Raw genomic sequence first — 24008 nt, 5'->3', positions numbered from 1 at the left:
CTCCATGCAGAACGTGCCCTCCTCAATACCCATCACCAGGCTAACCCATCCTCCCACCCCCCTCCCCTCTAGAACCTTATAGGGCTGTGGAATACATTTTAGGAGAGAGACTGAGGTGACATAGAGCAGCTCTCTGGCCATCTCTAAAGCCTCTCTGAATGGACTATGGATTCTGAGAAACAAACTGAGGGTTCTAGAGGGGAGGGGGTGGGAGATGGGTTAGCCTGGTGATGGGTATTAAAGAGGGCACGTTCTGCATGGAGCACTGGATGTTATATACAAACAATGAATCATGGAACACTACATCAAAAAAAAAAAAATAAAGCCTCTATGAGTGGTTAAAATATCCATTCTGTTTCCAATTAGTTTTTTTTTTTTCTTTTCTGCCTCAGGTAGTTGCTTTTTGGAGTTTTACAGTTTTTGAGAGCCCCTGATAGGGCCAAGGCCTAAAATTCCAGTGACTATAGGGACTTGAGGAGCTGGAGTCAGAAAAGAAATGTCTGGCAGGAGTGAAGAAAGGGTGGAGAAGGCAAGACTTGAAGGAAGACATATGAAAGGATACAAAGAGCAAAGATGGTAAAAGGAGGAGCGGAAGTAATGGAAAGATAGAGTCCTTAGAGGAGCCAGTGTGGGGAGATATTAAATTTCCCAAAGAAGCCAATAAAGTTCCAAATTATTTTTAGTTAGTTAATGATACCAAAAAGAATAAGTAGAGAAAGTTAGTGATGTAGTAGTATATTGTCACTTGGAGTTGAAGACGGGGTGGGAATGCAAGTTGGAACAACCACTCTGGAAAACAGTATGGAGGTTCCTCAAAAAGTTAAAAATAGAACTATCCTACAACCCAGTAATTGCACTAATAGGCATTTACCCCAAAGATACAGATGTAATGAAAGGAAGGGGCACATGCACTCCAACGTTCATAGCAGCAATGTCCACAATAGCCAAACTGTGGAAAGAGCTGAGATGCCCTTCAACAGACAAATGGATAAAGATGTGGCTCATATATACAGTAGAATATTTACTCAGCCATCAGAAAGGATGACTACCCACCAGTTGCATCGACATGGATGGAACTGGAGGGGATTATGTTAAGTGAAATAAGTCAAGCAGAGAAAGACAATTATCATATGATTTCACTCATATGTGGAATATAATAAATAGCATAGAGGACCATAGAGGAAGGGAGGGAAAACTGAATTGGAAGAAATCAGAGAGGGAGACACACCATGAGAGACTATGGACTCTGGAAGCCAAACTGAGGGTTACAGAAGGGAGGGGGGTGGGGGATGGGCTAACTGGGTGATGAGTATTAAGGAGGATGTGTGTGGTGATGAGCACTGGGTATTATACGCAACTAATGAATTGTTGAACACTAAATCAAAAACTAATGATGTACTATATGTTGGCTATTTGAACATAATAATAATTAAAAAAAAAAAGATGGGGTGTTCCATCAACTGAGAAGTTCTCATTGGAGAAACAGGATTAAGTTGAGAGAACAAAGAGACCTCAAGGAGAACCAGAATTAAATAATGAATGGCAATTATCAAAATGACAAGAACTAACTAGTATTGCCAAGGATACGGAAGGGAAGAAACCCAATTGCACCTGTTGGTGGAAATGTAATTTGGTGCAACCACTATGGAAGACAGTATGGAGGGCCAACAAAAATTTAAAAATAGAACTACCATAAAATCCAGGGTTTCTCTTCTGGTTATTTACATGAGGAAAGTGAATCACTATCTTTTTTTTTTTTTTTAAAGATTTTATTTATTTATTTGAGGGAGAGAATGAGAGACAGAGAGCACAAGAGGGAAGAGGGTCAGAGGGAGAAGCAGACCCCCCGCCGAGCAGGAAGCCCAATGTGGGACTCGATCCCGGGACTCCAGGATCATGACCTGAGCCAAAGGCAGTCGCTTAACCAACTGAGCCACCCAGGCGCCCTGAATGACTATCTTTAAAAGATATCTGCATCCTCATGTTTACTGCAGCATTATATACAATAGCCAAGACATGGAAACCACCTAACTGTCCAATGACATATACATAGAAAATACACACACACACACACACACACACACAGTCATACACACAATGAAATAGTATTTGGTCACAAAAAGGGGACCCTGCTATTTGTGACAACATGCTAAGTGAAACAAGTCAAACAGAGAAAGACAAATAGTGTATGATCTCATTTATATGTGAAATCTAAAACGAACAAACAAACTCATAGATAGAATAAATTGGTGCTTGCCAGGGATGGGGCATGGGGGATAAGTGAAATGGCTGATATATGTCAAAAAGACCAGGAAGACAAATTTTGTTCTAGCTCAAGAGTCAGAGTAGGAGCCCTACTCAAAACAAGAAGGGGAACAGCAAGAAGGACTTCCATCCCAGCAGATACCTTTCATTAAAAGTCTGGGAGTCTAGCATAGAGGTGAGGGTCCATTTCTGAGTTCTCTATTCTGTTCTATTGATCTATGTGTCTGTTTTTGTGCCAGTACCATACTGTCTTGATGATTGCAGCTTTGTAATAGAGCTTGAAGTCCAGGATTGTGATGCCACCAGGTTTTCTTTTCTTTTTCAACATTCTTCTGGCTATTCGGGGTCTTTTCTGGTTCCACACAAACTTTAGGATTATTTGTTCCATTTCTGTGAAAAAAGTTGATGGCATTTTGATAGGAATTGCATTAAATGTGTAGATTGCTCTAGGTAGCACAGACATTTTAACAATATTTGTTCTTCCAATCCATGAGCATGGAATGTTTTTCCATTTCTTCGTGTCTTTCTCAATTTCTTTCATGAGTATTTTATAGTTTTCTGAGTACAGATTCTTTGCCTCTTTGGTTAGATTTACTCTTAGGTATCTTATGGTTTTAGGTTCAATTGTAAATGGGATCAACTCCTTAATTTCTCTTTCTTCTGTCTCACTGGTGTATAGAAATGCATCTGATTTCTGTGCATTGATTTTATATCCTGCCACCTTACTGAATTCCTGTATGAGTTCTAGCAGTTTTTGGGTGGAGTCTTTTGGGTTTTCCATATAAAGTATCATATCATAGAAGACATGAACAGACATTTCTGAAAAGAAGACATCCAAATGGTCAACAGACACATGAAAAAGTGCTCAACATCACTCAGCATCAGGGAAATACAAGTCAAATCCACAATGAGATACCACCTCACACCAAGCAGAATGGCTAAAATGAACAAGTCAGGAAATGACAATGCTGGCAAGAATGCAGAGAAATGTGAACCTTCCTACACTGTTGGTGGGAATGCAAGCTGGTGCAGCTTCTCTTGAAAACAGTATGGAGGTTCCTCAAAATGTTGAAAATACAGCTACCCTATGACCCAGCAAATGCACTACTGGGTATTTACCCCAGAGATACAAATGTAGTAATCCAAAGGGGCACTGCACCCCAATGTTTATAGAAGCAATGTCCACAATAGCCAAACCATGGAAAGAGCCCAGATTTCCACCGACAGACGAATGGATAAAGAAGATGTGGTGTATATATACAATGGAATATTATTCAGCCATCAAAAATGAAATCTTGCCATTTGCAATGACATGGATGGAACTAGAGGGTATTATGCTAAGCGAAATAAGTCAATCAGAGAAAGACAATTATCACATGATCTCACTGATATCAAGAATTTGAGAAACAAGGCAGAGGATCATAGGGGAAGAGAGGAAAAAATGAAACAAGATGAAACCAGAGAGGGAGACAAACCATAAGAGACTCTTAATCTCAGGAAACAAACTGAGGGTTGCTGGAGTGGAGGGGGGTAGGAGGGATGGGGTGGCTGGGTGATGGATATTGGGGAAGGTATGTGTTGTGGAGGAGCACTGTGTGTTGTGTAAGACTGATGAATCACAGACCTGTATCTCTGCAACAAATAATACATTATAAGTTAATAATAAAAAAAAGAAGTCTGGGAGTCTACCTTAGTTTCAGTATGTACTCAAAATTGTAAGAAGCGAAATCTGTCCTCATCATGCTTCAACAGACATTTGTCCAGAGCATTAGATCAGGACTTGGACTCACCACCATAACAGCAAGAAGTTTGAAGATGACACAAGGGTCTCTTTGCTGCTGAGAAGTCCAGTTGTAATGTCTGAGGAGAGTCCAATGGTGGTTCCAATCCAGATCCAAGCTGTGGAGACCATAACTATCAAAGATAACAAAGCCACACACTAGTTAAAGTGTAAGGACATAATTTAATCACAAATATGTGACTTGAACTCAACTTCTATTTGCTCAGAGGTTATTGGTCCTTTTAAAGGAAAATGAGGGACTAGGGAGGGGGTGAGCGGGGCCTCAATAGAGTCAGGGAAGTGAAAAATTACAAGAAGTGGGAAATGGGATTGATCCATATGGAACTCATCTGGGTTTGTTATCTAGCACTTATCAAAGTTAGGCTCCTACCTTCCCACACAGACTGGGAAACTAGGACACTTATCAAGAGTTGGCTGCCACAAACAGCAAATTCTTTTGCTTGAATTTTCTCAGGCATGTACTTTAATCCCAGAGTGGGGGTGGGACGAGGTGTGGGGGTGGGGTGAGGTGTGGGGAGTCTAGGGTCATCCTAAGGATGCAGCTTGAGCTCTTAGAACCTAGGGCAGTTTTTGTTCAAATCTCTAGGCCAAGTTTGTTATGTTCAGGTATGTACTATTTATCCTTGATAAATAAAGTATTACTAATATACCAGTATTAGGTCTGGCTAACTATTGCTACTTCATCCCCACAAGCAGCTGATGAAGGCAATGCAGCAGGAAAGCTCTCTGCTGTGAGACAATGGAGAAAATCACGAGGTTTGTGTCCGGAAATCAAAGAGCCTGTAAGAGGACAGAGGCAAAGCAGGACATACACTCCAGGGAGAAAGGGCCTTTAAGAGGCGCGCCCACACAGGACCGCAGCACCTCGGCGCCCCTTACAGGCATCAACTGTGCGCTCCGGTGGGGTCCCTTTGGCTCAGCGGCCCTTGAGTCTTCTACACAGCATTCTTTTTAAGTCTGCTCTTAGCCTCCCACTTGTGGACGTCAGAGGGCGCTGTGAGCTAGCCCCTCTGAATGTTCCAATCAATGTATCCATCCTAAGCACATGTGCGAAATGACTAAGAGACCTGAGCCTGCACCCAGAGGGAGGGTTGTGAGGCACGGTGAAAGGGAAGCAAACAGGAGCATTCAGGATCCCTGCCAGTCCACTAGCCTGGAAACCCTCTCTGCGGCCTCCATCCCGGCTCCTCAATAGCACACCTGGTAATGTCCAGGGACCTAGCCAATGGACAGGAACCATCCTCATTTGTTTTGGTTGTCTTCCTGACAGGCAGACCTCATGGGCAGGGAATAACATTTCAAAGAACAAGACAGAGAAGTTCGAAATTCCCCAACACCACATGCATTCTTTTGTGGGCTGCTCCTGCATTATTTCTGACTTTCCTCTCACCTGCCCAATCCCATTATGCTCTGCCCTTCATGCTCCTGAAATCCTCACAAATTACTGTTCCCAAAGGTCCTTTGAATCCACTGGCTTCTTCACATGCCCTTGCCTGTGGTGAGGGAGGATACACTTTTTCTTCTCCTCTCTGTCCTCCCCATTTTGCATCATCATTCACTATTCCTCATATTTCCTCATATTTCTGGCACTTCCTGCAAGAAGTCTTCTTTGTCCATCCCATTGCAAGTCTGATTCCTTCTTCGGAGTTCCCAAGTACAGCTCTCCACCCACGGTTTAGTTTCTTGTTAAGTTTTGGGAATTCCCACTGGACCACAGTCTCAGAGAATATGGAAACTTCATCTATGTTAATCCCCCATGAGGTCCCTCGCATATACTGGGTACAAAGTGACAAAGAAAGTTTTCCTCTTATTAAAGTTTCAAATCAAATAAGGCTATTTCAATCTCTCACATGCCACACCTCTAGTGTTTCTAGACTATAGAATTTTTTCAACTATAAACAAGATTGGAATCTGAAGACCCCCCATCAGGTAGTCAGCACCACATGATAAAATCTTGCCTTTTGGTTGAGACTGCTTCTTCACAACCCATCGCTCTATTAATAAATCACCATGATGTGCATTTCTTCTCACCTCCTTAGCACCTTGCTAAGGAGTCTCACCTTGCTGGATCTAACTATGCATTCACCAGGAATCAGCTCAACAATTAGTACTCCTTTTATAAATCACTTCAAACATCAATTTTCAGTTTCATCTATTTTAACACGCACATATTCTCACATTTTCCATCCTAGAGAGAAAGAGAGAGAGAGAGAGAGAGAGAGAGAGAGAGAGAGAGAGAGAAAGCTTCTTATAATTAATGACATCTCAGAGAGCACAGTGTCATTAAACATACACACATAAATTTGGTCTAAAAATCCTTACATTGGTATTTTCTAGTTAGATCACCAACATAAAGTTCTGCAGAACTGATGTCAGTGTCTTGGAGGAAAGTCTCAGGGACAAAGAAGGAGTGTTTTCTATTAAGAAATGCTACATCACAATCTCTAATAACAACACTGGGAGACATTACGTTAAACATTAAGAAGATCTATGACTCTGAGTCTAAACCTGATTCTGAAGAATTGTATGCAGACTGTGCAGATACTTTTGAGAACCTAGTTAATTAGTTTCATTTTTTAAATATATAAGTGCTCTATCTATATAATTTGCAAAGGGCTTTTTTAATAAGTACAAACTAAGAATTATGACCATTATAACTTTTCTTTCATTAAGGTACATCTTATATTTATTGATGATTCTTTGATCTGATGACATATGCTAAGTCCCACCCATTTGCAATCAAAGGGAAACTGTGCAAAATCTAACTCTTATACTCCTATTTGTATTACAACAGCTAAGTTTTTCGTCTGTCTTCTTTTGTGGATTTTATTTGAATTATTCCTTCACCTAAATACTAATAATAAAAGCCCAAAACCTGGTGTATAGAAATCTTTCATCTAGGTTTGTAGAAGAAATGAACCAGAAAATTGTTGGAAAATAAACTTTTAAAAGATGAAAAATTCTAAGGAGCTTCCACCTGAAATTTTGGAATCCATTAGCATGGTTTGGGCAACCGTCCTGAGTACTCGGCCTAATGGAAAATAATATGGCCACTGAAATGCTCTATGAAATAAAATAACAGATACAAAGGGTACAGTTTCTAAGAATTTTAAGTACTGAAAATATTAAATTGAATTACCAGGGAAAATTGTTTAACATGTAAATACCGATTTTGACTAGATCAAGTAAAGTGGGAACACATTATCATTCCTAGTGATAGCAATGCTACTTTTCATAATTTACATAAATAAATTATGTAAATATAGGAAAATAATTCTAATCCTATAATTGTTCTTTTGGCTTTTTATGAAGAAGTAAAATAGATAATTTTTCTAGTAATGCTTCAAATATCATTAGTCTGTTCCTGCACCACAAATGTGGTGATAAAGATGATCATAAAGCTTGAATTGGCAGAATATTGAGTTTGAGCAAGGAGGTTCACATTTTTTAACAAAATTTTGCTCCATAATCTAATTATTGTATTTATATCTATGTATACACATATGCACACAAATATATATTTAATGCCAGAAGTGTTCCAGACTCTGCTGTAGGAATGGTGATAAAGCGGTGATCAAAAGAGAAAAATTACCTGTACTGCACTCTATTCTAATACATGTTCAGTGTCTACTGGTTTTCCAGTTACTTGTGTATAGTTGTGGAAATCCTCCTCTCTCAGTTTTTATGGTCTCCCAGTAAAAATATTTATTCAGAGATAAGTCAGACAGAGAATGGCAAATACTACATGATATCTCTTGTATGTGGAAACTTAAAAAAAGCAAACTCATAGAAACAGTGAGTAAAATGGTGGTAAACAGGGGCTAGGGGTGGGGGGGGAAGGGGATGCTGGTCAAAGTGTACAAACTTGGTGTAAGAAGATGAGTAAGTTCTGAGGATACAATGCACAACATAATAATTACAGCTAACAATACTGTATTATATACTTAGAAGTTGCTAACTAGGTCTTAAATGTTCTCGTTACAGAAAATAAGTGATAATTATGTGAAGTGATAGAAGTGTTAGATGTTGTTATGGTAATAGTAATATTGCAATAATAATTGTGTCAAATCAGCATGTTGTATACCTTAAACTTATACAATGGAATATCTCAAAAAATTTAAGTTCCATTTCGAACTACCTTAAAAAACCTCTTTGGATGTAAGCTTGCAAGAGTGCCCTTGTGCCTCTTTAGCACTACAGTGGGATCAGGCACCAAGCACATCCTCCATGGTTCCTGGCACCAATCAGGATGCTAAGCTGACCTACAGGAATTTTCATAATTCATTGTGTTAAGGATAAACCAAGAGTTCTGTGGTCTATTTTCACTTACCTAGCACATTCCTTCTACCAATGGAATGGAGCATGGAATTTCAATAGGCATACATATTTTCAATTCAAGGTTATGGGCGGCAACACTGTTTCAGATACCAATATGTTGAATCTTTGTCCTTGAAAAGCCCAAATATCATATTTTTTAGAAGATTCTGACCTCCCAGTCATTACCATATGAGACCTTCTCCTCTAATTCTAGAGTCTACCAAAGGACATTTTTGCCTATGGTTTAATGCTAGCCCAGACAGGATCTATTATAATATGGGAACTGACACTCAGGGCCAGAGCCAAAGATAGAGTCAACATAAGACCTCAGTTGTGCCCATGTAATGCATTGCTGTAGAATGGGAAGAACATACAAGGAGCAAAGGAAGACAAGACAGAGAAAGGACTTTTAAAGGGCCAGTAACCATGCCAAGTGGTTTGTGATGACAATGATACTTACTGTTTAAAAATAAGTTTAAGGGTGCCTGGGTGGTTCAGTTGGTTAAGCATCTGCCTTCAGCTCAGGTCATGATCCCAGAGTCCTGGGATCAAGTCCCACATCGGGCTCCCTGCTCAGCAGGGAGTCTGCTTCTCTGCCCCTCCCCTGGCTCTTTCTCTCTCTCTCATTCTCTCTCTCAAATAAATAAATAAAATCTTAAAAAAATAAGTTTAATATTTTTTATTGTGTCACTTATATGCTATTCCTGCTATTTAGGGCAAGATTCCAAGCAAGAGAAGTGGCCCTATTTATTTATTTATTTATTTATTTATTTATTTATTTAGTCATTCATTCATTCATTCAAGAGAGAGACAGAGAGAGCTCAAGCAGGGGGAGAGGCAGAGGGAGAGGGAGAAGCAGACTCCCCGCTGAGCTGGGAGCCTGACATGAGGCTTGATCCCAGGACCTGGAGATCATGACCTGAGCCGAAGGCAGATGCTTAAACATCTGAGCCACCCAGGTGCCCCAAGACATGGCTCTATTTAGTCTCAGTTTGTTCTTCTCTAACATGTGGAAAATAAATATACCATTGGGATTCTTTGAGGTTGCAAACAACCAATGCATGGGAGAAATAACTAAAATCATTGATAGTGTTCACTGAACTCATTGCAGGTGTCCAACCCTGCTAAAAGCTGTTCTCATAAATTGTGTCACAGCACAGGTCATGTGTTCCATGGCTTTGACTAAACATCAGGTATGTCTCTTTTGAAGAAACCCTATGCAGAAGCCACAATGGAAGTGGTACAGGGATAATTCTTACCTGGATAAGAGTGCCATATGACGGCTACCTGTGTGAGCATTTGAGCAGAATCCTGATGTCCTTTCTGAAAGCATACTGGAGGACTGGAGGAAGAGGTAGAAAGCTACCAACTAAGAGTACAAAAATGGAAATCTGATGGATGCTGGATCCATGAGGATGTTCTTAAGCTTTCCAAGAGTCCTGGCTTGCTTACCCTAGGATTTTGCCATGCATATAAAAAATAAACTCATTGCTTCTGTATGTAACTGTTGTAATGTATTGTTTTAGACCTTGATACTTAAAACATGGCTTTGTAACACCTGGGCAATATTCTAAAAACGACAATCCACAAGAAGCAATATCAGAGTCTTTTCCCAAACTTGTCTTCTCTCCTCAGCCTCTGTTCCTTTGTTCTCTCCTCTGGTTACTTGACCTCCTGTGGTTTAGGTGGGAGATAATTTTGCAGATAAGAGAGGTTTAGGTAAGAAAAACAGAGAGTAATGAAATGGTCAAAATTGGTTAATTTATTCAAAATGGTTAAATTATTCAAAAGTTATAAATGGGGTGATATTTTATAAATATCAAAATGCTTCTGAGTCCATATAGGAAAATGAGTAAAAATCATGCCATCTTATGACATGAAAAGATTTTATTTTTTTAAGGATTTTATTTATTTATTCATGAGAGACACACAGAGAGAGGTAGAGGCAGAGGGAGAAGCACGCTCCCCACAGAGCAGGGAGCCCAACACAGGACTCAATCCCAGGACTCTGGGATCATGACCTGAGCCGAAGGCAGACGCTTAACCAATTGAGCCATCCAGGTGCCCTTTATTTTATTTTTTTAAAGATTTATTTATTTTAGATTGAGAGAGAGTGCAGTTTGGAGGGCTGATGGAGAGGTAGAGAGAGTCTGAAGAAGACTCCACGCTGAGTGTGGAGCCCCAAATGGGGCTCTACCTCACAACGCTGAGATCATGATCTGAACTGAAACCAAGAGTAGGATGCTCAACTGACTGTGCCACCTAGGCACCCTGACATGAGAAGATTTTAAAAGCAATTTGGCAATATCTAGCAATATTTTAGAGGGATACCTTCTGGCTCTAAGAATCTCTGCTACAAAAATGTATGCATTTTAGTATACATGTTTATTTTTATGTTTAAGGATGTTTGTTTCAACATTGTTTCTTGTATCAAACAACAATAACAACATAAACAAAACTCCCCCAAATATTGAAATATCAAGGGAAAATTGGTAAACTGGAAAATCAGTGTGGCCCATCAATACAATGAAATACTATGAAAACTTTTATTACAATTGTATAATGTATATCTGCCAGTATATGAATGGATACAAAAGACATGGCATACATCTATACAATGGAATATCATTCAGCCACAAGAAGAAGGAAATTCTGCCATTTGCAACCACTTGGATAAAACTTGAGGGCATTATGCTAAGTGAAATCAGTCAGATAGAGAAAGACAGATACTGTATGACATCACTTTTATATGTATTCTAAAAAGATGAATTCATAGAAACAGAAAGTAGAGTGGCTCTTAAAGGGGGTTAGGGCTTGGGAAAATGGGGTGACGTTGGTCAAAAGGTAAAACTTCTAGTTATACAATGAATACATTCTGTGGATCTAATGTACAGTGTTGAATTATAGCTAATAAACTGTATTATATAGTTGTAAGTTGCTAAGTGAGTAAATCTTTAGTTCTCACCACAAAAAAATGATAATTATATGATGTGACTGAGGTATCAGCTAATGTTATGATAGTAATCACTCTGAAATATGTAAGTGTATCAAATCAACAGGTTGTACACCTTAAACTTACATAATGTTATATGCCAATTATTTATCAATAAAACTGGAAAAAATTAAATTATTAAAAATACATGTTCGCTAAAATATTACAAGTAGACAACCATACAAATGTTAGGTGATAATTTCTTTCCTTTTTACTCAATTTAATGTAACACGTTTACCTTCAAAATAATATTTAGTTGGGGTGCTTGGCTGGCCCAGTCTGTAGAGCATGCAACTCTTGATCTCAGGATCTTGAGTTCAAGCGCCACGCTGGGTGTAGAGCTTACTCAAAAAAATAATAACATTTAGCTAAAATATCAATTTAGTGTGGCTGAAAAAATACTTTTGTGGCAAGAACAAAAGTAGGAGGGTGGTTCTGGAAAAAAAACAAACTTTTGTATTTAGCATTTAATCATTCAATCGTTCATTACACAGAAGAACATAAAAATTCAAATTCAATTACCAAGACCCCAACAACTGGACAGAAAATATATGAAGAATATGGAGAGGCAGCTAGCATATTAATTCATATATATATGATAGTCATATCATGAGAGGCTTATCCTCAAGACCTAACCTAAACCCAATTACCTCCCAACATACCATTGCTTTGGGGAGTAGGGCTTCAACATATGATTGGGGTGGGGCATAAACATTCAGTCCATAAAATTCTTTACTGTTAGTTTTTATACTGCATCGTTTTTATGGCAATAGAAATCATTTCCTTACCTGTCAGAATGACCACTTATTTGCTGTATCAAAGCAGCAGGACCTTCATCTGCTCAGAACACTCATGTATCCTCCACACACAGCAGAGTGGATGCCATGTGGGTGACTCAATATTTCATTTCACAGGGGCATCTGGGTGGCTCAGTTGGTTAACTGACTGCCTTCAGCTCGAGTCGTGGTCCCAGGGTCCTGGCATTGAGCCCCGTATCGGGCTCCCTGCTCAGCAGGGAAGTCTGCTTCTCCCCTTGCTCATGCTCTCTCACTCACTCTCTCTCTTTCAAATAAATAAATAAATAAAATCTTTAAAAAAATATTTCATTTCACAAAAGTGAATGAAATGCTGCATCAACCTCCCTATCCTTATTTAAATAAGCCATGCAAGTACACAAAATATAATCTGGTCTTTTTAAAATATTTTATTTATTTGAGAGAGTGGGGGAGGGGCAGAGAGAGAGGGGGAAGCAGACTCCCCGCTGAGCAGGGACCCCCCCCCCATTGCGGGACTTGATTCCAGGACTCTGAGATCATGACCTGAGCTGAAGTCAGCCGCTTAACCAACTGAGCCCCAATTTGGTCTTTTTGATGACCCAGGTGCCCCAATATGGTCTTTTTGATGATTAAAATTATTTAGTTGCATCCTGCTGTATAGAGATAAAGTTGATATGAGTCCTGCCTACTGATTTATCCACAGCTCTGCTCATTCTACTCATACATCCATGAATATGGCATATAATTTCTTCGCAATTCACCAACATATATGATACCTTGTTACCTTAGTTACCTGCATCTCCATGTGGATAATCAAGGAATTTTGAGGAAATCACGATTCTTTTGCCTGTATGAACCTCCAAAAATAAGTATTTTGTGATAATTAGTTTCATGATGAACAAATATGTATATTGTCATGTGTGTGTTTCTTTCTCAGATAGAAAAATACTGGGTCAAAATAAATTCAACAACTATTTATGGATCCTGTACTTTCACTCCAGTCATGGTTAATTCTTTAGAGCTTTCCTGGGCTTCCTAGCCTCCTAGTTATTGGACTTAACATGAAGAAGAAATTAAACACTCTTTTTCCAACTGCTTTTTCCTACTGACATTGTTGATGAAACATTTCAGGGCTCAGAGATTTTTGAAGTTCAGAGGTTTATAGTGTTTTGTTTTAACATGAAGCTAAGACAATTACAAAGTATGACTTGAACTAACCACAAAATTGTGCAATGGACAAAATCCATAAGAGTAATACATACCAGGTGAATTCTAGGAAATCCAGCTCTTCCCTGTGAGTAAGGACTCTGGATTGTGGGTGTAGAGAAGACCACATGTCTAAGCCCTAATCTCTATATCATACTTAGTAACTATATATACTTAGTAACTTAGTAACAAACATGTATATATATTGTATAAACCATATATTGCTACACAGATGTTTATATATATTTACATATTTATCTACTGATATATATATGTGTGTGTGTGTGTGTGTATAATCTGATTATATATGATCAGGTCATATATAATCATAATCTACTTCTGGGACATTCCATGAGGAAGAGAGAGTAAGACAGAAGGACAGCTTTGTGAACTCTAACAAATACCCACAATAGACCCATCATACTAATGGGTCTGAAAAAACTGAACAGATATGAAGAGTTTATCCCTGAGGATATTTTGCATTTAGAAAGATGGGCTTTGAACTGTATCCTTAATGTCTTTATCTACCTAATGGCTAAAATAATGTCCATGATGAAATTGTATGTGTATGTGATCAAAGCAAAGCCCTAAAAGTAGAGTTGTGACACATACTATACCATCATAGTTTTATCTATAATCATTGTTCCTACCATTATTATGATCATATGTGCATTCACGTAAATGCAAACAAACACATGTACACACACATACACACTCATAAATCCACTTTCAAAGAATCCACATAAGTATAAGTAGAGTACATCTTTAGGAGAGAAATACACCAAGATTTTGATAGCGGTCACCACTGAAAGGTGAGATCAGACGAGACCTAAGATATATGCAGATTTCCAATGTCTACACTTGAGACTTCTACACTTATAAAAGGAAATAAAAATCAATAAAGCAAAAAAAAAATATATATATATATATAATGCATAAGTTATTATAATTGTAAGTATTAGAAAAGTAAATTAGAAAAGATGTCTAACTATGATTACTGCTATTCCATGTTTTTCTGATTATATTCTGCTTGCTCTTTTTGTTTTCTATATACTTTCTACAACTTTGCAGAACTTCAAGGAATTCCAACTAACTTTCAAAAATAAAGAAAGCATATGTTTCATTCTGTAAGTTTTGGGGAACTGATTAGAAAGAAGAAAAATTAAGTTTTTGAAGACAATATAGTGTATAATCATAATCACAATAATAGCCAAATTTATAAGGCATCAATGAAGAGGTTTTAGGAATACCTTAGTGAGGAGAATATTAGTCTGATAGTGTGGAGATCCTGGAGCAAAGATCACTCTAAAGGCACATGGAAGACTACAACACATAATTGTTACTGTCAATTTGTGGGGAAAGGAGAGGAATAAAGAGCAAGGAGCATATATAAAGGGGTATTATGAGAAGATGTTTGACAATTAACTGAATAGTGTAGGCATAGCTTATTCTGGCGCAAATATATGTTCAGGAAGTCCTGAATTTAATTTACTTGCTTATTTATTTATTTATTTAGTAAACTCTACCCCTAATGTGGGGCTGAACTCACCACCCCAAGATCAAGAGTCACATGTTCTACTGACAGAGCCAGCCAGGTGCCCCAAGTTCTGAATTTTATTTTATTTTATTTTATTTTTTTAAGATTTTATTTATTTATTTGAGACAGAATGAGAGAGAGAGAGAGAGCACATGAGAGGGGGGAGGGTCAGAGGGAGAAGCAGGCTCCCCGCCGAGCAGGGAGCCCGATGCGGGACTCGATCCAGGGACTCCAGGATCATGACCTGAGCCGAAGGCAGTCGCCCAACCAACTGAGCCACCCAGGCGCCCCCCCCCAAGTTCTGAATTTTAAATTTAGCTCCATGAAAGCTGACTTTAAAGTGCAAAGGTTCTGGGGTGCTTGGGTGGCTCAGTCAGTAAAGTGTCTGCCTTCGGCTCAGGTCATGATTTCCAGGTCCTGGGATTAAGTCCTGCATCAGGCTTCCTGCTCAGCAGTGAGTCTGCTTCTCTCTCTCTCTCCCTCTGCTCACTCTCTCTCTCAAATAAATAAATAAAATCTTTAAAAAAATAAAGTGCAAAGGGCGCCTGGGTGGCTCAGTCGTTAAGCGTCTGCCTTCAGCTCAGGTCATGATCCCAGCGTCCTGGGATCGAGCCCCGCATCGGGCTCCCTGCTCCGCGGGAAGCCTGCTTCTCCCTCTCTGTCTCCCCCTGCTTGTGTTTCCTCTCTCACTGTGTCTCTCTGTCAAATAAATAAATAAAATCTTTAAAAATAAAAAATAAAAAAAATAAAGTGCAAACGGTCCATTTTGTAGCTGACATAAATATATCCATTACATTTATTTCAAAATTTTGGTAGATCAAACAACACATTTTAAAATTAGAATAAATAATATCATGTCATGTAAAATTCATCTAAATTTAAAATATAACATGACACTCAGAGCAAAGTTTCCTGCCATTTTTGATACCCACTAGGTGTATTGCTTTAGAAAATTTTAGAAATATTAATATAGGAAACATTTACTAAAATCTGCATTTCATATTAAAAGTGGCATTCTTGGTGCACCTGGGAGGCACAGTCAGTTGAGTGTCAGACTCTTGGTTTTGGCTCAGGTCATGATCTCAGGGCTGTGAGACTGAGCCCCACATTGGGCTCTGCACTCAGCACAGAGTCGGTTTGAGACTCTCTCTCCCTCTCCCTCTGCCCCTAACCCCCTGCACATGCTCTCTTTCTCTCTAAAATAAATAAATACATCTTAAAAAAAGAAAACTTCATATTTAAAAAATAAAAAATAAAAGTGACAGTCTTATTCCTATAACAAAAAAGTGATACTCGGTATCATTATAATTGACAAATATTTGAAAATTTACTAAGAATACAAATATATTAAAACAGAATTGAAAGGCATAGAAACTAAAATGAAGAACTTGGGTTTCGCATATTTTATGAGTATAATATGAATTTGTGAACATAAATTAAACAATTTTTTGGCCAAAATTTAAAAAGTGGAGAAAGCTGCTTTCAAGGTTCCTTTTCCAGGTAAGATGAGGTAAGCACACTCCACCCTGTTTTTTCCCCTGAATGTAGCTATAAACGTTGAATAAAATGTATGGAACAGCTATTTAAAGACTGAAAATAAACAGTGACTGGGAATCAAAGAACAATGGATTGTGAAGTACTACTGATTTGGTGGTGTGTTTTCGCTCTTTTTTTCTTTCTTTTCTTTCCTCCCTCCCTTCCTTTCCTTTCCTTTCTTTTCCTTTCCTTTTCTTTCTTTTTATGTTTCCCTTATCATGTATCTACTGGCCTGAGATATGCATGTAACTCCTAGCCTCTACCTAACACATCCAGAATTCCACAAGTGAGCAGTGCAGTGCAGATAGAATGATCCAGGAGAAGCCCTTATCTAACACTAATTTGAGAATAGCAAAGGGAACTCCTAATGCTCAGAAAGTGCAGAATTTGCCTTCCCTCCCCCCCTTTCTTTTCTCCAATCTCTTTCCCAAGCCCTGAGGCCACTTTGTTGTCATGGTAACAGTGGCAGCTAAGGGAGCTCACAAGAACAAAAAGTAAGAGTTAGGAAACTTTCCCCTCTATTGAGAGAAGTTGCAGTTCTGAGACAGTAGGGCCAACATATATTATTTTTATGTTTTCTTTCTCTGTCTTCTGACCATTTCATCCCAGAACATGGTCTAAATCACGGCTCAAGGACTGAAAAGGGGAACCAGTGGAAACAGAAAGTACTGGGAGATTGTGGAGAAAGAGGAGCTTGAGAAAGGGATTCCTTGAAATAGCACAAGAATTCACAGGCTCACCGCCCCCTCTAACTCTCTTAGTGTTGATTTCATTCCAATTAACATACCAAAGACTGAAACTGCGCAGGCTCTAAACTGAACTCTGGGTGGTGTAAAGACTAGATAGTAAACCATTTTGGCTTTATGTGCCATATTGTCTCTTTCAAAACTACTGAAATTTCCAGTTGCAGCATGAAAGCAGCTATAGACAAATAAAAGGGCATGCCTGTTACATTAAAATTTTATTTACAAACACAGGTTTGGGGCATAATTTATGTCTTGGACTGTAAGTCAACAGAAATATGTGACAGTGTTCATTGCAGCACAAGGGTGAATATTATGGTTTCAGCAGACAAAATAACACTTTTGTGTTCTCACTCCAACAATAATTGCTGCTTTAAAATTGTAAATGCATTTTACCTTTGTTTTCTCATCTATATAATAGTTAAATTCATAGAACAACTCCATGTACATTTTCTTAACTTTAATTTCAGAAAAAAATATGGCACAAAATAGCCTCTGAGTAAGTACTTGCTTGAATTAATATTATCCTTATATATTGTGTATAATATATTAAACACATATAAAGAAACAAATTTATGAAACATATTAATGTATTTTATGTATCTTATAAATATAACTTTAAAAAGGGCACCAAAGTTAAAAAAATAAAAGACACCAAAGTATTAATGGTGGTAATGCACTGCAATGATTAATTTCTGGAATTGGGGGTATAGGTGGAAAGTTCTTAACTGTAAAAAATTACAATTATTTTTCCATTTTGTTTCTTTTCTGTTGCTGACAAGGATTCTTTGCTTGACCAAACTTTAGTCAGGCTCCTGAACTTTCTCTTGGTCCCATGTGTGCACTTCCTTGTAAAATCTACTTTTAGCAAGAACTCCACAAGGTCACATTAACCAGAAACTCCCACCCTAAATATTTGAACATTCTTGAACATCCTTAATTAGCTTCCTTATCTTCCACCAACCCCCCGTTTGTGTCTGTTGAGCCTGGCCTTTTTCAGCAAGAATCCTATTAGGTTGATTCAGCAGAACTCTGAAATTTCATCTGATTCCCACCCTAGTTTTTGGCTATAAATCCAAATACTATATTCAAGAGTTGAGACTAACTTCTTTCTTCTACTATAAAATCCCATTGCAGTTGTCCTTATACCTATTACAATAGTCCTGAATAAAGTCTAACTTCCCATTTTTAACAAAGGTCATTGAATATTTTTCTTTAACATTACAACTGGATGTATTCCACTTTCAAAAAAAACAACAATAGGATAGACAATGTAGCAAAATAAGTATACAAGATTATAGAACAATGATAGTGTCAACTAATAAATTATAGCAGACCATAGTGCCTTAATGTTGGGATTCCCTCCCTTCCCCTTAACCTTCTCTAATATTGCTTAAATATTTCATTATAAAGCAAAAAATGGAGGTAAAATCAAAATAATTTACAACAAAAATAAAACTTGAGTTTTGGGGTTGTAGAAACTACAATGTTGTTTACCATGAGCAAGATGATGATTAAGCTGCAGAGTCAGAAACCAACTTCCTTAGTCAGTTCATACATTTATAAAGAAAACTTTGCTGGAACAGTCATATCTGTTCATTCATGTATGGTCTATGGTTGCTTTCATGTTACAACTGCAGAGATGAGTAACTGTCACAGAGACCATTGCAGGCCTTCCAAGTTTAAAATGCTTAATATCTAGCCCTTTATAGAAAAAAAAAATGCTGACCTCTGAATTAAAGAGTTTGGGGAATATTTTCTATGAAGAAGGAAGAAAAGGAAGGAAGGAAGGAAGGAAGGAAAAGGGTGAGTCAGAACTGGAAGGATAGCATAGGTGAACCAGAGGCAGTAGCAGTTACAACAATTTTGGGATTGAATGATCAGTTCTAAGATGACAGCTAGGGTAATGGAGTAAGATAAGTCAGGATACATAGAAAACCAAGGTTCAACAGATGTTTTAAAAGCCTTGAAACCTTTTCAACTTTGCACAAAATTTTTTTAAAAAATCTTAAGAAGAATTTTATAATGTGTATATTGAGACTTTGGGACAGTTTAACTTTGAAGCCCCTAAAGTTTTCTTATATTAAAGGTATTTTACTGAAATAGTAAGAAAATAAACCATTAGAGAATCAATAAAGAATCTTAAGGAACATGTAGAAATGATTAAAATAGTATACCATTAAAAAACCCTCAAGATCAGTGTTATTAAAAAATATTTAAACTTTGCAGATGGACGCAATAAAGGAAATATAAAGAAAGGGTATAAAATTATGGTTTTTGGTAATGCTTATGTAACTACTGAAAAAGAGGAAGAAAGGGTCGTGGGAACTTCACAGTAGGTAGTTTTCGCGGGGGCAGGGACAAAAAACCCGAGACTAATACAAAGTTGAAGAGCAAGAACCCAAAGCAAGATGCGAGTCTGGGGAGACTTTTTTTTTTTTTTTTTTAATGGGACGATACTTAAATAATCTGTTAAAGTCTTTGAGGCGAACACGACTGACAGGAAATTCACTGAGCGCGCCTTAAAGAGGAACTGACACAGAGAAGAGCACGGAAACGGAAACCAGGACGCGAAGGAGTGCTGCACCTGAAAATGCCCCGCCCACGCGCCGCGGAGCTTGCAGGATCGGCTTTTGCTGCGGCCAGAAAACCACGTGACCTTCCCACAGCGCACTGCGAGCAAGCCGGCCGCGCTATGTAATGGCGCATTTCCTGCCCGTTATTTTCCCGGCGGGCGCGCTTTGATGGCTGGCTGTGTAGTACCAGTTGGAATCCCGGGGTGTCAGACTGCGTGGCTCCGCTGGGGAGCCTCGAACAAACACACCAGGCCTATCAGAGTGGAAAATGTTTTAAAGTATGATAATGTATCAAGGCTTTAGCCTAAGAAATCACGCTCCTTAACTATAGTGTGACTAAACAGGAAAATAATGTTTGTAAACACACACATTTCCAAGGATGAATGTGACATAGTGTGAAGTCAACCGCCCTAGTTTTATATAAAATATCCGCTATATATATATGTCCATGATAATTCCAAATGAAATCAATCTGATAGAATTCACACATCAATGCTTAACCTTTATGTTACTTGTAGAAAAATGTAAAGTGGATATGGGCCAGGCTTACCTATATCTTTATCGAGAATGATCATGAATAACATTTTTTCCCCACAGAAATTATTTATTATGCTTCACTTTTCAAATAAATATTTAAAATATCCTGCTCAAATGAACACAGGCATTTCTGGTTCCTGGATCCCATCTGTTTTTTCCCCCTTAACTTTTTATTTAGTTTGCTGTTGGCCTCCCATTTCTGTTGATGCTAGATGGCGCTCTGAGCCCAGGGGTCTCTGATTCCAAAAAACAGTGTAGCACGTACTTCTGAAATATGAGAAGGTGAGTTTAAGGCTTGAAAGTAACCTGTGTTTGGAGCTGAATTGCCTCCTTATAGGAGGGGAGTTCATGGTCTGACTTGGCATCTTTCATATGGAAGTCTAACTCGATCAAGAGAAGGCTGTACCCTGCAAACACTGTTTTTGTGTGTGTGTGTGTGTGTGTGGCCATTTTTCCTGGAACTTAGGCTTTCTCTTTTTTTTTTTTTGTTTCCATGCCATACTTTTTCTTTGCCTAGTCTTTCTCTAAACCCCATAAATTTTGTTATTCAAATTTACAAGTCTCTCAAATTCTCATTTTACAGTTACACTGTTCCTAGTAAGCAGACCCCATAGTAGCCCAGTGAAATGTGAAAAACTATAATATCCAACAGTAACAATAAAATGTCCCCCAAACCTAGCCCAGGCATATATTTCCAGCTCTCTTCAAGTGTACTGAAATTGCTACTTTCCATGTGATTTCTCACATCTTTTGTCTTTTATACATACCCTGACCCCTACAATTTCTTTTTTGGCTTCCCTAGCTCTAATTTCAATGGTTTTCTGCTCTTATTCTTTATTCAATCATAGAATGTTTCTTCAGCAAATCTTCAATGACCACTTAAATTCAGGTTGCATGCTAGTACATGGTGTGGGTTGCAGCAGAGTAATACACATTCCCTCCTACAGCATATCTAATCATATTTCCATTGCTATTTGAATCTCCACTTGCCTGATGTCTCAAGTAAAAAGAGAAAATTTATATTGGTTTTTCATTTGTCCATTCTTCATATGTAGCAAAATACATGTCACATGGTTATCACTCAATTATTTTACTTTTCAAAATTGAATGGGTTAAAATCAATTGTCTTTCTGATACACATAGGGATAAATCTGACAAAATATGTGCACAATTTGTACTCTGAATATTGTACAACACTGATAAGATTAATACAAAATATTTAAATGTAGAAATAGTCCAATCTCATGGATTAGAAGGGTCAATATTTTTAAGATGTCAATTATTGCATATTTATCTAAGGATCCAAGGGTTTTTTTACACAATCCCCAATCAGTATCTCATTATGAACTTTTGTAGAAATTGACAAGTGGATTCTAAAATTTATGTAGGAAAGTAAAACACTTAGCCAAATTAATTCAGAAAATAAGGAGCAAAGTTAGAGGACTCATATAATTTATTTCAAGACTTAATATAAAGGAAAGTTGATATAAAGATAGATATTTAAATAAATGGAACATCATAGCATCCAGAAATAAACCTATAGGTATCTGGTCAGTAGGTTTTTGATAAATGTGCTAAGGGAAGTCAATGGAGAAAGGACAGTATTTGCAACAAATGGTGCTAAGACATTTGAGCACTCATATGCCAACAACAACAACAAAATGAAGCCATCCAATTGTATTCTGCACTATATTAAAAATCAACTCAAAATTTATCATAGATATAAATATAAAACCTTAATATATAAGATATCTAAAAGAAAACACAGCAGGTAACCTTTGTGATCTTGGGATAAGCAAAAAACTCATGGATAGGAAATAAATATTAAAAGCCACAAAAAATGGATAAATTGTATTTAATCAATATTAAAAATAAGTTCTATTCTATGAAAGACTGTCAACTTCCATAGACTTAAAGAAAATATTTTCAAAACATAACTGATACGAATCTTGTATCAAGAATTTGTGTGTGTGTATACATATAAACATATATATAATATATGGTTTAGTAACAAAATAGTATGTACTATGAATTTTAGTAACAATAAAACAAACACAATTTTTAAAGCAGGAAAATTGATACTTAACCAAAGAAGAGCTGGCAAACAAGCCCATGAAAATATGCTCCACACCACTGTCATCAGACAGATGTGAACTGAAACCACAATGAGACACCACTACCCATCTACTAGAATAATTTTAAAAAGTTAAAAATATACTGCTAATACCAAATGCTAGGAAATATGGCCTTTAAATAAGTGATTAAATTTAAATGAGGCCAATAGGGTGGGTCCTTATCTACTCTGACTGGTGTCCTTATAAGAAGAAGAAAAAATGGACAGGCAAAGAAATATCAGGGATGCTGACACAGAAAGACCATATGAGGATACATTAAGAAGGCAGTCATCGGCAAGCCAAAAGAGAGTCCTCAGAAGAAACCAAACCTTTCAACACCTTGATGTTGGACTTCTAGTCTCCACAACTGTGAAAAAATAAATTTCATTGGTTTAAGCCATCCAGTCTGTGGTATTTTGTTATGGAAGCTCTAGCAAATTAATGCATTGCTCTAATAACTAACTCATTATCTCACTTTAGAAATTGACTCCTTGACCAGATGATTTTGAAAATTTAGTTATTAAGGATGAATTTTTCTGTCTGAGCTATAAACTCCAGTTTTCACACACAAATCAATGTATTTCATCCATGTATTAATTCAATATTTAAGTGTTTTCACCAGGGAGGTCAAAGAAATATCCTGGGGGATATATAAGTGAAAGGTCAAATAGAACTTTTTGACTTCAAAGAGCTTACATTCTAGTTCTTGTGTTGCAGGTGCTAAGTATAAAAGTCATAAACATGGTGGTTACATCTCTTATCAACAGGAGAAATGGAAATAAGCTTTCAAGAAGCTTCCCTGTGACTTTCTAGCATCACAGAGGAGTCAATAACTAGGCACCACCCCCATTATACATGCTTTTGTTTCATTATCTTTTTTTTTTTTAATTTTAATGGTGTATTTTATTTAACCTAATACATCCAAATATTGTCTTTCCAACATGTTTCATTACCTTTTGAGTTTGTCTTGTTACTCATCTGTAGCAAGAATCCCCAGTTTCTGTTGTTGCTGTTGTTTTCATCTAACTGCCATCTTGCTTCACCAAGTTGAACCACTGAACCTAAGCTCTTCGTAGCTGATATCAATAGGTGGCAATATTATTTTTCTAAAAAATCAAATTTAAAAGTGTGTAATTGTGGTACACTACACACGTTATAATCTTTACCACATTATTGTTCAGTGTACAGGTCAGTACAATTAAGTACATTCACACTGTTGTACAACTGATCTCTAAAACTCCTTTCATCTTGTGAAAATGAAACTCTATGCCCATTAAACAACAACCCCTCCATTTATCCCTCACCCCAACTACTATCTGAATAAGTGGATTCTTTCCATATTTATCTTTTTGTGATCAGTTTATTTCACTTACCCTAATGTCCTCAAGGTTCATTCATTTTGCAGCCTGTTTCAGAATTTCCTTCCTTTGAAGGTTAATATCCCATTGTATGTATATACTACATTTTATCTGTTCATCTGTTGATGGACACTGGTTGCTCCCAACTTTTGGCTCTTGTGGATAATGCTACAATGAACATGGGTGTATAAATATTTCTTCAAGACCCTGCTTTCAGTTTTTTTAGTACATACCCAAAAATGGAATTATG

The sequence above is a fragment of the Phoca vitulina genome, unplaced genomic scaffold, assembly GCF_004348235.1.
Source record: "Phoca vitulina isolate PV1807 unplaced genomic scaffold, GSC_HSeal_1.0 scaffold84, whole genome shotgun sequence".
Classification (NCBI taxonomy): Eukaryota; Metazoa; Chordata; class Mammalia; order Carnivora; family Phocidae; genus Phoca; species Phoca vitulina.
This window is presented reverse-complemented; position numbering follows the sequence as displayed.